This window comes from Rhinopithecus roxellana, chromosome 16, assembly GCF_007565055.1.
Source record: "Rhinopithecus roxellana isolate Shanxi Qingling chromosome 16, ASM756505v1, whole genome shotgun sequence".
Taxonomy (NCBI): domain Eukaryota; kingdom Metazoa; phylum Chordata; class Mammalia; order Primates; family Cercopithecidae; genus Rhinopithecus; species Rhinopithecus roxellana.
Window position 1 is genome coordinate 26,128,564 of NC_044564.1, and position 14,675 is coordinate 26,143,238.

The 14,675-nt window shown below is 37.9% G+C and overlaps 1 long non-coding RNA gene across 1 annotated transcript in view; it reads left to right on the top strand.

The window, feature by feature from the left end:
- Window positions 1-3,093: 3,093 nt before the first annotated feature.
- LOC115894039 overlaps window positions 3,094-14,675 on the top strand; it is a 44,451-nt gene continuing 32,869 nt past the window's right edge. The window contains exons 1-2 of the long non-coding RNA XR_004054095.1: window positions 3,094-3,192; window positions 3,733-3,795. This is a non-coding gene — a long non-coding RNA (uncharacterized LOC115894039). The remainder of the gene's footprint in view (window positions 3,193-3,732; window positions 3,796-14,675) is intronic.

Genomic DNA, 14,675 nt, shown 5'->3' on the forward strand with positions numbered 1-14,675 from the left:
ATGAAGTTAGTAACAAATAACCCCTTGGAAGAGTTTCAGATTATTTCCACCTCAAATTTGTAGCTCAACCCATTACAAAAAAATAATTTGTCTCAGCATCACCAAAGATGAGATAAAGTAAAATCTCCTTAGATGTAGTATGGTTGGTCAAATGTATCACTAACTGCTTAAATGAGATAAAATGCACTTCCAATTAGCCCCAGATCTATGAAACACTGGAAGGGACATCAAGTGACAATCTCATTGAGTCCTTGCCTCCGTATAGGTGAATACATTTGTGACCACATAAAAGGTGAACTAGAAGCCAGCTGCTTTACATTCCCTGGCCAGCGTTGTTTTCACACCCCTTATTCCAAGAAAGACTAGGACAGAAGGCATCAGGAGTAGAGTTGGGAGTTCTTCCAAATGGTTAGGAGCTTGGCCCAAGCAACCCCTATGTGGAACTGCTTACCTGGTGATAAAGATTGTCAGTAGTGCTCATGGCACTTACTGTCTGTTGCTTATGAAGAACAGTGATTGATGGCTGTGTCGCAGGTCTGGATTGGGCAGAGGAAAAAAGAATGCCTAGTGCGAGGCTTGAAGACTGGGCTGTTTTGGCTATGGTCAATAACAGCTATTTCATTATTCTATAACCACCATCAGATTTTCCTCTGACTCACTTCTATCTTTGCCCACTGCCCTCCTCTGTCTTTTTCTCTATCTCCCTCTCTCTCTCCCTCTCTCTTTTTCTCCCTGTCTCTCTTTCTCTCTCTCTCTCTCTCCATTTTTCTCTGATCATCTCTCAAAGGTTCAACATAATCAGCCTAGCTAGACTTGTGTCAAAGGGAAGATAAAGAAAGGAGAAAGAAAGAGATATTATCTAAGTATCTTTAATGTATGAGGTACTGGGATAAATACTTTCATGCTGTTTTTTCCATTTAAGATGTACAATCATGCTGAGAGGGGTAATCTACCCCCATTTACAAATTAGGAAACTTGCTTAGAGTTCACAGAGTTGGTAGGTAATAAAGTTGGAATTCAAAATCAGATCCATCTGACTCCAAAGTGTCCTCTTTCCATGCATCCTCTTTTACATCACTCTTCTCCATCTGCCCAGTAGATCTTCCTGCTTCTTGTCCTGGGTATACATAACAGCAAATTCATTTAATAAACATTGAGCTTCTATTATAAGTTAGAATTGAAGAAGCAAAAATATGTAATACAGCTTGTTCACCCTCAAGCAGCTCCCAGCCAGTATATGCACGTGTGCTTGGGGCTTAGGTCTGATAATGAATGCACATTAGTAACTACATCTTAACACAGGACGTTTATGTATTTATGCATTCATTCTTTGAGCAAATGCTTTTAAATACCCATTCTGTGCCAGGCATTATTTTGTTCCAGTGTTTATCAATCCTGGCTGCATATTAAAATAACCTAGTGTACTTTTTAAGAAATACTGATCTTTGGCCCATCCAAGTAATTCTACTTAATTGGCATAGGGTAGGCCTCTGGCATCAGTATGTTTTAAAAGCCTCCTAGGCAATGATAACATGCAGCCACAGTTGAAAGACACTCTTCTAGGTTCTAGAAACGAAGCAGTGAACAAGCAGGAGAAAAAGTACTCAACATATTCACAGGGTATGTGTGCCCCTTATTCAGATGGATGATGTGATAGATAAAGGAAGAGAGAGGAAGATAAAGCTGGAAGGCTGGATTGTGCATAAGTCTTCTTAAGCCTTAAGTTCAAGGCAATTTGGATGATTTGAAGCAGGGGAATTACATAAAGACTGAGATAGCTTCACACTCTACATTTCTGTGATCTGGAGTAAATAGAAGAATCTTTCATACAGGGCTTTACTCAGTGTTGCACTAGAAACTATGAGTATAGAAATAGGTAAGAAAAGTTCCTGCCTTCAAGGATCTTCCAGTCTAGTGTGTCTGCTAAGGGTAGGGAAAGAGGGCCTGCAGAGGAACATTGCTAGTGCAACAAGAAGTACTGAGTTGCAGCAGACATCAAGTGCTTTCAGGATATTTTCCCTCCCTGATGAGGAGCACATCATGGACACTTCTAGGTACCACCTTTGCAGAGTATTTATAGGTGACTCCTGAATGAACAGGAAGAGAAGTGAAGGGAGGACCATATAGCAGAGGGAATAGCATTTGCAAGATGTGAAAGAGAAGAAACTTGATTTAATCCAGATTCTTCAAGCAGTTCAATCTGGCTTAAGTGCAAAAGTGAGAATGGTGTAATGGAGAGGGTCACAGTTAGAAAGGAGAGCAGGAAATAACAAGCACTGTAGGTCATATCACAGAGTACCTTTTTCTAAAGCAACATTTTGCAGGAATAGAGAAGAAATTGACATGGTCAGAGCTGCACTCAAGAGTTTCCTCTGGTTGCCTGTGGATAAGGATAGTCAAGACTGGAAGCCAGGAGGCTAAATGGCAGTAGTGACAGAGGTGATGGGAAAATGAAAATCCTCATCAAATGGAGCATGAGGGTAGTGGGGTTGACTTACAGGGGTGAGTGCTATCTAGAGTCTGTTCTCTCAGGTTTATGGCTCCAGAAACTCTACTTTAACTCTGCACCAAAGGGTAATGGGATTCTGAAGGAAAAATGGTGTAGAGAATGTGTGCACCACGTGAAGGACAAGGGAGTAGAAGATATGGGCTTTCCCCCTGCCTTCACCATTTTCTAATTGTGCCCATGAGAGCGTGTCACATTACCTTGCTGACTCTTTGTGTCCTCATCTGTAAAATAGAACTATGATGGCTACATTAATTTCCTTAGGGTTCTGGGAAGGATTAAATGGACTGCACTGCATGGAAGCAATTCTTAGACTCTAAAAAACTTTGCAATTGGGCACCATTTTCTAAACCCCCTGAACCAGTATCAGACTGTAAGGGGTAAGTATGTGGGCCACATAGGGGGTCAGGGCTGTCAGACTCCACTTCCAGGAGAGAGTTAAACACTCCTCGTATGGACTTTTATTGTACTATCAAATCCAATCTCAAAATATCTTCATAGGCAACATGTTTGTCTCTCCCCAGTTTTGCAGCCACATCAGTTTCTGATTAGACTTACAATTAAAGTGGGGAAGTGACTTTGGAAGAGACATGCGTGCTGTCAGCAGATGGGAGAGAGGATCGAGAAAGATGGAGGGAGGCTGCTGTAACACCTGTTCTGGTTGGGATTCTGAATGAATATGAAAGGTAAGCAGAAACCCAATTAGTAACCCCTGAACTCGCTCCATGTTATCTTTGCAAACACACACTCTCTTCCACCCTGTGCTTCCAAAGGATAGCAGGCTTCCTGACAAGCTATTGCAAAGAAGGATGCAGACCCAGAGGAAAGAGACAATGCAGCAACTCTCAGTTTTTTGATGTCTTGCCCAGCATCTTTAACTCAAAATTTTTTATGAAGATTAGGCATTTTCTACCTCTGAAAGCATAAAAGATGATAATTATTTCTGCTATTTTCATAGTCCCTTTTTGCTAAATACCTACTATGTGCCACATAGGCATGCCTTTTAAAGCTTTCTTATGTGCTGGTATTTATTATTCTCATTTTCCAGATAAGGAAACTGAAGTTCAGAAGGGTGCAATAGCTACCCAGCTATGGAATAAAGGATCAAGGACTTCTTGTGTCTTAAGGCATTCAGTTCTCAAACTAATATGACAGGGAGATAGTATTGTTATTCTTTCCATTGTTGATTGCTATTTTGCCTAACACCCCTGTTTCCCTCTCTGCAGTGGCTCTCCCTGTGAGAGGAGTATGCTTCTTGATCACTGAAGGCTGACTAGGCGATGCAGAAGGTGAGTGGCAGTGACAGATGTCACTGGTGAGTAGAAGCTTCAAGATTTTGAGTGGGCTGTGTCATATCTGATTTTTCTTTGCTATTAGACTAACAAAGTCTGAGATTGAGTCTGCCCAATCAGCCTAGTTTTGTCAAAGCAAAGACAATACAGAGGAGAGTCATAGCCATACGTAGACATATAGACGTGAATTCTGAAATTTGAAGTCTGTATGTTACACAGTGTAGCCAAGCCTGAACTGACTAATGTGCCCATTTGAGAAGACTGAAGTTAAGGAAAAGTAAATAGGTGTCCAGCTATATAGTGGTGAAACTAAAACTTGAAGTCAACGCTGTCCTACTCCAAATTGTGTGATCGTCACCATTGTATCACTCTTTCTCTCCAGTTCTTGTTCTGAGGTTTTTCTGTACTTTATAGTGACAGCTTTAAAATGACAATAAGAACAACAACAACAGCAGCAACAACAACAACAACAACAACAAAAAAAAAACACAAAAAATCCAAACAACTAGTTTAAATAGGTATAAGAGCAGGTAGGTCCTCATTAGGAAGAAAATTGAGTTAGGGCAGTGATTTGTAATTTTGATGAACATACAGTCTATCTAGAGATTATGTTGCAATGCAAATACTTTTATAGTAGGTCTAGGGTAGCACCTAAGATTCTGCATTTCATAAAAGATTACAGGGGAAGCTCATACTGCTGGTCCTTGGACCACTCTTTGAGTGGCAGGGACCTACATGATGCCAGTCACTTTGCTATGGTGATGATAGAAAGATAAAATAATGCAGCCTTGCATAGTGGTTAGGAATGCTAGGACAGGACTGGGATTAAGTACAGGCAAGCAAGGTAATAAGGGGGCAAAGTTTAAGAGCCAAAGTAGAGCAAGGGCTGAACCTGTACCCTGAGAGTGTCCCCTAATTCAGTCCTCTGTGGTGTGTTTCTAGGCTGCTTCTAACAATTGAATTTGAAAACTGAATTAATATAGAACCAAAGAAAATACTATGACTCTGTCTTCACACTGCTTCTAATGGCATTGGCCACCATCAGGCCAAGGGGGATGTTCACAACACCAGTAAAATTGTAGACTCTGCTAATAAAAAACATAAAATAGCTCAAAAGTATGTCATGCTTTAGTTGGCTTCATATATTTTTTTAGTTAGCTTCATATTTTAAACATATTATTGTTTTTGGTTTATGTGTTTATTTCCAGAATTTCTGATTATCTTTTTTTCTCTGTGTTCTGTCCTTTTATGATATCTAAAAATCTCTCCAAGCTAACAATTATACTAGAGTGTCTGTCAAATCGCTCCCACCGTCAATATCCCTCAGAAAATGTCCTCCTGTAATTTTCAGTGCTATTTTTCCAAACTGGACTGAATATTGCTGTAATAAGATGTTTGATGACATTTTTATTTGTATAGTCTAAATTGTATCTAAGTCCCAAAGCTAAAGAGAAAATATCCTGTCGCTTATATTCTAAATAGAAACCTAAGAATAGCCAACTTTGGGGCCACACTCCTTCATGTCTGACCCCTAGATCTTGCAAGGAACCGGCAAGCAACCTTCCTGTTAGGAACACTAGCCTCCCTCTTCCTCATTCCTCAATCTGCATAAGAAGACTAGGGTAGGTAAAGGGGATGACAGACACTAGAGTAACCTGAGTTTTTGCTGCCATTGTGCAAAACGTAATTTTCTAGATAAGTTGTTTTCTCTTCTTCTTCCATGAGACAAGGAAAAGGAAATTCTCAGTATCTTCCAAGCCAAGTAATAGGAATGCCAAGAAAATAACATAAATATTTGAAATGCTTACAAGAAGACACCTTCCTTCCCTGATAGATAAAATCCACAGAACTTGCAGTAACACCTGGTCATAGGAGATTATGAGAGATTCATATCTGTAACCTATTGGGCAGGTAATTATTACTTCAGTGAAAATCTCTTTCATACATACACACTCTGCCTCATCAGTGAACAGTGTCATCTGATCCTGAAAAGTGTTTGACTTCTCTCATCCATGATGCTTTCTTTTGTTTTATTCTCTCCCATGCTCTCTCCTTTCTTCCCTCTTCTCCCCTCCCTCCATCTCCTTCTCTTTCTTTATTATTTTTTTTTCGTTAAAGCTTTCGGCCTGTAAGCATTCTTTCTTTTCTTTAAAAAATTAAACTTTAAGTTCTAGGATACATGTTCAGAACGTGCAGGTTTGTTACATAGGTATACACGTGCCATGGTGGTTTGCTGCACCCATCAACCTGTCATCGACATTAGGTATTTCTCCTAATGCCATCCCTCCCCCAGCCCCCCACCTCCGACAGGTCTCAGTGTGTGATGTTGCCCTCCATGTGTCCATGTGTTCTCATTGTTCAATCCCCACTTATGAGTGAGAACATGCAGTGTTTGGTTTTCTGTTCTTGTGTTAGTTTGCTGAAAATGATGGTTTCCAGCTTCATCCATGTGCCTGCAAAGGACATGAATTCTTCCTTTTTTATGGCTGCATAGCATTCCATGGTGTATATGTGTCATTTTTTTTTTTTTTTTTTTTTTTTTAAATCCAGTCTATCCTTGATGGGCATGTAGGTTGGTTCCAGGTCTTTAACACTTATCATCATCTCAGGAGAAAGGAGGAGATTGGTGCATGTTCTCTGTCCCCCATTCTGAAAATGGCACATTTTCCCCTTAGTATTTGGTGGTGCTTCTGTCATCCGATGTTTACTAATATTACACAGTGTTTATGTGTCATTTACAAAAGAAGCAGTGTAATCATAAGAAAGAGCATAGGATTAGAAATTTTGTAGACTTTGTTTAAATTCTGGCTCTGTCACTTGTTATCTATATGATTTTGGGCAAATTTAACTATTTTCTTATCTTTGACTTGTGAATAATGACAGCAAGAATAACAGTGGCAACAATAATGAAAAAGTCAATGACAATGATACCAGCATATCATTTGTTTTTCTCATCAATAGATATATTAAATAATTAAAACACCTGGTTCAGCCACTAATTAATTTAATAAATTTACATTAAGTACTCACTATGTGCCTGCTGCTGTTTTGAGCATTGAAAATTCTATAGTGGGTAAGAGAACTATGATCTTTTTTCCTCATAGAGCTTATGGTCATCTAGTGCAGGGGTTGAACACACACTGGGTGCCCAAATCCTGCCTTCAATCTATTTTAACATTGTCTTTGAGAGAAGATTGGTTTTATATTTGTACAGTGTTGTGAAAAAAGGAAAAAAAAAAACTCATCATGGCCCACATAGCCTAAAATATTTACTATCTGGCCTTTGGTGGAAAAGTCTGCCTATTGCTGGTCTAATGGTACACACAGGAAACATTCAGTAAATGCTTTTCTCATGCCAAATCTTAACCTGAAATTGTTTGCGTTGGTGTTTTGATTAATTTCTGCATCCCTGCAATTCCCCCACAGGCTTCTCATTGCCCCTGCATTAAAAGTCAAAATTTTCAGATGTTTATAGACCCTGTATGAGTGACCCCTATGCCTTTCCAACCTCTTCTAATTATATTTTTATCCTCCCGCATCACTGGACTTTTTTTTTTTTTTTTCAACAAATATGGCGCACGTGCCTCAGCCCAATGTATTGTAACTCTTGAGCTCCCCTCTCCCCAACTTTTCGGCCAGTTTACTTCCATCTTACCCATCACAGTTCAGCTCTAAAATCACTTCCTTTGCCAAAATGTCCTTGACCTCTCCTTGCCAGGTGTGTTCTACCCCCTAAACCTTTTAACTGCTCTCACAACTCCTGATAATTATGGTAGTTGTATATTCTTTTCTGTGATTCTTTTCTTACTATCACCTCCACATGTTTGTTCCACGAGGACAAGGGCTGTATCTCTTTTGTTTATTTATTTATCTCTAGCACCTAGCATCCTCGCTTGATGCTCAATAAATATTAGGTGACTAAATGAAACAAAGAATGAAGGATTCACTGTCATGTTTGTTGAAAAATAATGGATCAGATAGCTTATAGGATTCTTTCAACATAGGGTACCTAGTTCTCCCAGGGAAATATACCCCTAAATGGAATTTCTGTGACTGCCTCTTCATACTTCCTTCATTCTCTCTATATAATTAATGGGGGCCCAGTGAGCTATTTGTGCTGATACATCATCTGCACCACACAGCAAATGCATTTGTTATGGAGTTATCTGGGCCAAAGCTAGTGAATCATTTGCAAACGTCCTGATTTACAAAGAGAAAATTGGTTCACCTGAATAACAATGTTTATATGTAAGGAAAATCTTTCCAATTTTTTCACTATGTTCTGGGATGCCTCAAAATCCCAAGGAAACACACATAAGCAGTCCCCTGCAGAAGACAAAGTCCAGAGGTCACCTTGGAGGAGAACAAAAGCTCTAAGGTCAACATTCCCTCATGGCAATGGCAATCCTCTTGTGAGCCTTCAGATGCCTGAGAACTCTCTGAAATTCTCAACCGAGTATTTTCTTGTATATGTACATGCTCCTAAAGTCCACATCAGATTTATCAGCTTCTCACTGGGGCCTGTGGCACCCTGGTAACCAGTGCTTTAAGAAAATCCTGGGATCCCTTATTCTTAAATGTATTTGTTATTATTATTATTATTATTATTATTATTATTATTATTTTTAAAGAAGATAAGATAACGAGCGAGCAGAGATGACTGTAAGTCCTGAAGGGATCCTTCATATTTTTCGTCTCAACCTTCTCTGACCCACTGTGCAGATGAGAAGATTCAGATCATTTGAAGAGCTGACTTGCCCAGGGCTTTACAGCAAGTGAGACACAAACCGAGGACTCAGATTCTGTCAACTCACTGTCCTTTCTACTACACCCTGCTCTCCACCGATATACAATTGTTTATTTCTGCTTTCATTCCTTTTCCATTCACTTACCCAACTTTTTTCTTCTTCATGTATTCTCTCACTGTCCCACATTATCATTTTCTCAAGATTAATTTTTAAAACTATTTATTATTTGTGACTCGATTATTTCTAAGAAGAATTTTGACTTCAATAAACAATTGTTCAATAAGACTGTTAAATTAGAAAATAACATACAATAGAAGAACACATTTATCTTTTCCTTTCCGAATGCATCTCTCAAGTGATAGCAAAGAAATAAAAAATTGCATAAATCTACAAGAACCAAAACAATGGAAGAAGAAAGGGCACTACATAAGAGACTTCAACAAGTTTTAGGAATTGAAGACGGAAGATTCAACAAACAGAGGCAGAACCACAAAATAAGTGTCTGCAGAGGGAGACACTGATGAAAAACAAACCAACTTATCCTAAGAAGTCAATATATAACAACAGATATACGAGGATGGTAAAAATTTGGGGGCTGATTGAATGTCTATGTATGAAGGAGTTGAACATCACTCCATCTCCTGAGTTCTCGTAAACCACAGAGCAGTCGTGCCCAGAGACCAGAGGCAGGAGGATGGAAAAATCTGTATGGCCCTAGAAAAAGGACTTTCAGATATGGTTATCGTGATCAGTCAGTGAAAGTAGTGATTTCCCACCCCTTCACTTTGATAATAAAGCCCAATGATAAACCTCTCCAATTTGCTCAAAGCGTAAAATTAGTTTTTTTGTACCTAGAAGGTGAAAAAGCAGTAAAGGATCAACTGATAGTTTACAGGCATCCAAAATGACTGGGAAAATTCTAAACCAATAAATATGAAAGGAAAAGCTGGAAGAAAACAGATATGACAGGGAGTGAAATAAAACTTCTGAACCAAAGCTATTAATAATGTAAGCCTAGAAGTTGTATCTGAAAAAAATGAAGAGGCTGGCATAAAAGATAATAAAAAACAGAAAATAATTCTTATAAATTACGTGTGTATATATATGTATATATGTACATATACATGCATTGACTGAAATTTTAAATCCAATAAAAAGTTGCAAGGCAAAGTTAAGAAAATATTCAGACAGAGAAAATGACAAAAAGATAAAAAGCATGTGGGACAGTTTTCCAAGTATTGCCTGTAAGCTCTAAATGCACCATTTATAGCCTTCTCTAAGACAAGGGAGATGGGCCTTGTGAATATTTCTTCTTTGCCAGTTGGCATGAAACTGGAGGAAAACTAGAGAATGAAGGGTCTTTTCCTCCAGGCTCTAGTTTGCTCTTCTCCCTAGGTTCCTGTAGCGCACACAGCTTCTACAGCACCCAGCCCCTGTAGAGTGTAGTAGCCCAGTGGTCAGCAGTACATGGGACCTGCCTCACTTCCCCAGAACTCTCTTGTGTCGTTTGATGTTGTGTTCTTGGGTATGGAACCTCTCTGTGGAAGGCTATGACATGGCAGTGCAGAGCACAGACTGTGGTAAGTCCTGCTGGTGAAGCACCTCAGTGAACTTCTCTGAGGTGAGTGGTAATTCAGTTATCCATGGTCACATCCTTTCCAGTGGACTCTAGATCCACCTTAGAAGTAGGGGAGGGATTTTCCCTTGGTGTTCTATTATAACCTTAGGGATTGTGGCCCTTACCTATGCCTACTATTCTTATATTCTCTCATGTTATCTTTACCTTTTACTAGCTAATTCCTCATTACCATAACATCACATTTTAATTAATAATCTTCATATTAAATGTTCCCTGTTAAAATTACTGTGTGGGTCCTGTCTCTTGGCTGGACCTAATGGTTGTGGTGGGAGATAAAAGATAAGCATATTAAAGAACCAATTTAGAAAGAATGATTATAGGTAATAGGTATTACAGGTATTTCTAAAATACAAATAAATAAAATTCCTTGAACTGAAAGAGAAAAGGGTTTCCAGATTGAAATTTTCCAGCAAGTGGCCAGATTACAGAAAGAAAGAGAAAAGAAAAGATCCTGAAAAGGCCACAGCATCAGACATTTTCATGACTTGAAATGAAAGCGTAAATAGAAATGTCTAAAAACTTCCAGTTTGGATGGGGAAGACCATCTTTAAAAAGAAAAAATAATCAAGATACATCAATCCTCTCAAAGACAATGCAGAATTGTTAGAAGATAAAGAGTAATGTTTTTAAAAATTTGACAGACAACATTTCCAACCCCCTGAATTATAAACGTACAGTAAACATGAAAGAATAACTTCAGGTAAGTAAAGATTTGTAAGTACTACTTCCCATATCTTTGCTTAGTAAGCTATTGGGAGATATGCTCCTATAAGGTTGAAGGACTAAATATTAAAGTGGGAGTAATAAGATCCACGAAACACATCTTCTATTTTAGAAAAATCTCATAATGAAATCCTACAGTTATATTGGAAGGAAGTTCTAGATGGATCATTTTATATCAGGCTCAGGGAACAAACTTTTCAAAATGGAGCAAAAGAAAAAGGTAAGATAGGTCTGACACATGGAGTTAAAAAAATAACAACAAAAAAAGTATAGATGACGTGAAATGATCATTTAGTACTTAGTATATGTGATGATGTATTAAAAAATGATGTGGCTGGGTCCAGGGGCTCACGCCTATAATACCAGCACTTTGGGAGGCCGAGGTGTGCGGATCACTTGAGGTCAGGAGTTCAAGACCAGCCTGGCAACATGGTGAAACCACATTTCTCCTAAAAATACAAAGAATTAGCCAGACATGGTGGCAGGCACCTCTAATCCTAGCTACTGGGGAGGCTGAAGCAGGAAAATCTCTTGAACCCAGGAGGTGGAGGTTGCAGTGAGCCGAGATTGCGCCATCGCACTCCAGTCTAGGTGACAGAGCAAGACTCCATCTCAAAATAAAAAAAAAGAAAAATGATGTTAGTCTATAAAATATTGTGAAAGTAAAGATAGGCAATTACTAACTCCACTAAAATACTCAAAAATATTCGAGGAAGAAAAAGCAAATTTTATGTTCATTTATGTAAATATGACAACATGAACATATATATTTTATTTTAAATAAAACTGTATTATAATTATGCTTACTTTGTGGAAAGATGTTAAGTGTGGAGAAAAACATGCATAAGGTTGATAAGTCAAACAATATTACCAGGCACATAAACTTTTAGAAGTATGCTGCTAAATACTAGAAAATAATGCCAGCATTGATTTTGAGAAATGAGATTCCTTTTGAGTAGCAGGAATAAAGAACGTGGTATGGCAATACTCTTTTTCATCATAAACCATTCTGATCACTTTTTCAAACCATGGGTATGTATATATTTGGATTAACTTACAATAAAAATCCAAAAAAATTTCCATCAGGGAGGTAAATGAGATAATGAATGGAAGAAATCAGCAAAGTGCTTAGCAGACAGTCATCATTCAATGAGTGCTGGTTGTGATACAGTAATTGTTGAGTAAATTAGTTTGGAGAAAAAAACCTACTATTTAGCATTAAATGTGTATTTTATCTTCAAGTAATGTGGTATAGAAGAGGTAAAGCTTGGCTTGACAGAGTAAGCATATCCATTCCTGATATAATTATTTTCTGATACGCGACATTAGGTAGACGTTCTCACTTGGGTGTTTCACAAGGGTCAATGAACAGTACTTTAAATTATGCCTTAGACAGGGCTTTGACTGGAAAAAAAAATCAATCTTCTAGGAGTGTGTTTTTCTTATACTCTTGCCTTACATTAACAAACAAACCAACAAGGAACTCCCATCCCCACATCCACGTAACAGTAGCAACAGCAATAATGCAGATATCGGTATTAAAATCTTAATAGATACATGCATATTTTTAAAACTGTAAAAGACAGCATCAATTTATATGGATGCTCTCTAAATTAGTAAGATTCTGACAGTCTAATTAATAAAAATTCAAAGATAGAATATTTGGAAGAAGAAATCCATAACAAGCTTTTTAACTAGCTTCTTCCCAGGACTGAGGTCAGTTGAAAGCCTTTTGACATCATTTGCAATCAGGTAATTGGCCTCTTTCAACAATGGTCAGTGATGGGCTGACCAGATACTTCAAGCATATCCAGTAAGTCGGAAACTGGGTTGTCCAAAACAAGTGACTACAAGCTTTTAAAAGACATGCTAAAACTGGGTTGTACAAAACAAGTGATCACAAGCTTTTAAAAGACATTGCTAAAACCAATCATATGTTTACATTTCAAACATACCACTTTATCTAAAGTCAAACTGATGTAATGTGATCACATTGCATCAACCTGTTTCAATTTAAGGCTGACAGTTCACATTTTGGAAACAAAATAAATGCACCATTATCAAGTGGCATTTGCAATGGACCTTATCTAGGGAATTCTGATCAACAACTCTAACACATGTTTCTTAATGAAATTCTCTGAGTCAGAATGATAAATATAGTATGTGCACAAATAATATACACTATACATATATATATACATTATATATGTATTTTACATGTGTGTTATTTTGTTATATATTATATATGTAATCTATACATACACGTGTGTTTATATGTATCTCATGTACATATATGCCATCTCTCTGGCTCTCTCATACAAGTGTGCATATCTTATAAATATCTCATATATATGAGAAAAACAGAGAGAGAGCAACATTAATCCTACATATTGTTAGCAACGTAGAAGTATTAACTGAACTCAACCAATATTTCTGGATAAGAAATAGTAGGATATTGTGATAAGCTTCATATTAATGCCAGGAATGAACACTAAAATGTGTGCTCTGGTAATCATACCTCAGGATGAATGAGATTAGAACCCTGCCCTAAATACCAGAAAGTTTTATTTATCTCTCAGATTCAGGTACAATTACCTTCACCAGACTCAGCTGCATCATTACTTTTCTGATTTCAGTTTTCTTATGAAAATAGTATTATGATGTAATACCAACTAATCTCACAATATTGTCTTGGGATTAAAACAAGATAATGGTACAAAATACTACACATATTTGAAGTAGTAAAACAGCTATATAAAAATAGCTGTATAAGAAATTCAAATTTCGAACCAATATGAGAGTATACTGGCTCATGTAATTGGGAAATACAATGATAGAATGACCTCAGGGAGCTCTAGACACTTAAAAATTATCCAGAACTTGTTTATTCTTTATCGCAATTACCTGCTTCACCTTATGGTTTGATTTCATTTTCTTATATCATGAAGAGGCTTTCCATGTATGGCTAGAGTGGTGGGTCAAGCAGCACATACCTCCTGGTTTGTTAAGTGACTTTTGTCATCCAAAGGAAAGAAAGAGCTTCTATTAGTATCTGCTTATAAATTTCCAGGGAAGGACTCTTATTGGACCATGTTGGATCACACACCAATGTTTGAGCCAATGATGGTAGCCAAGAGGAGGAGTTTACAATTAGCCTGTGGCCACACGAATGCCAGGAACACCATTAAATGGTGGATCCTTAGCTCTTCAAAATAAAGATGTGGTCTTACAAGGTGAAGGGAGAAAAAAAATACTGGCAGAAAAATATCAGATGCCCAACATCATGCCCTCTTTCTCTTTCTGCTTCTAATGTTCCCCATGCATCCGTCTATCCCAGCCCTCATCACATTGGAATGGAATTGTTTCATTATTGTTCACGTTGCAGATGTGTGTCTGGTTTAGCTTTAGAACCCCAGCACATATCACAGGACCCAGCATAGATCAGTTGGTCCAGAAATACAGACTGAAGGAATTCGTTAAATAATTATTCTGGGAAAACTTTTGAGGACTCTGCCGTCCCAGTTCTTGTATGTATGTGGAGAATCAACCCTGGCATGCCTATACTCCTACATTGTCTTCTCCTGAGCTCAAATATGCTCCTTGAGAATATTCTTTATCTAATTTATTAAATATTCACTTGACACTGATTAGGAGTGAAGCCCTGATTCAGAGTGGGGAATTCAGGATGACTTCTTGGTTTTCTGTGGTAAATGGGAAGCTCTACCCTCAAAAAGCTTACAGCCAGTTGCCAAGTCATGGCATCTGAC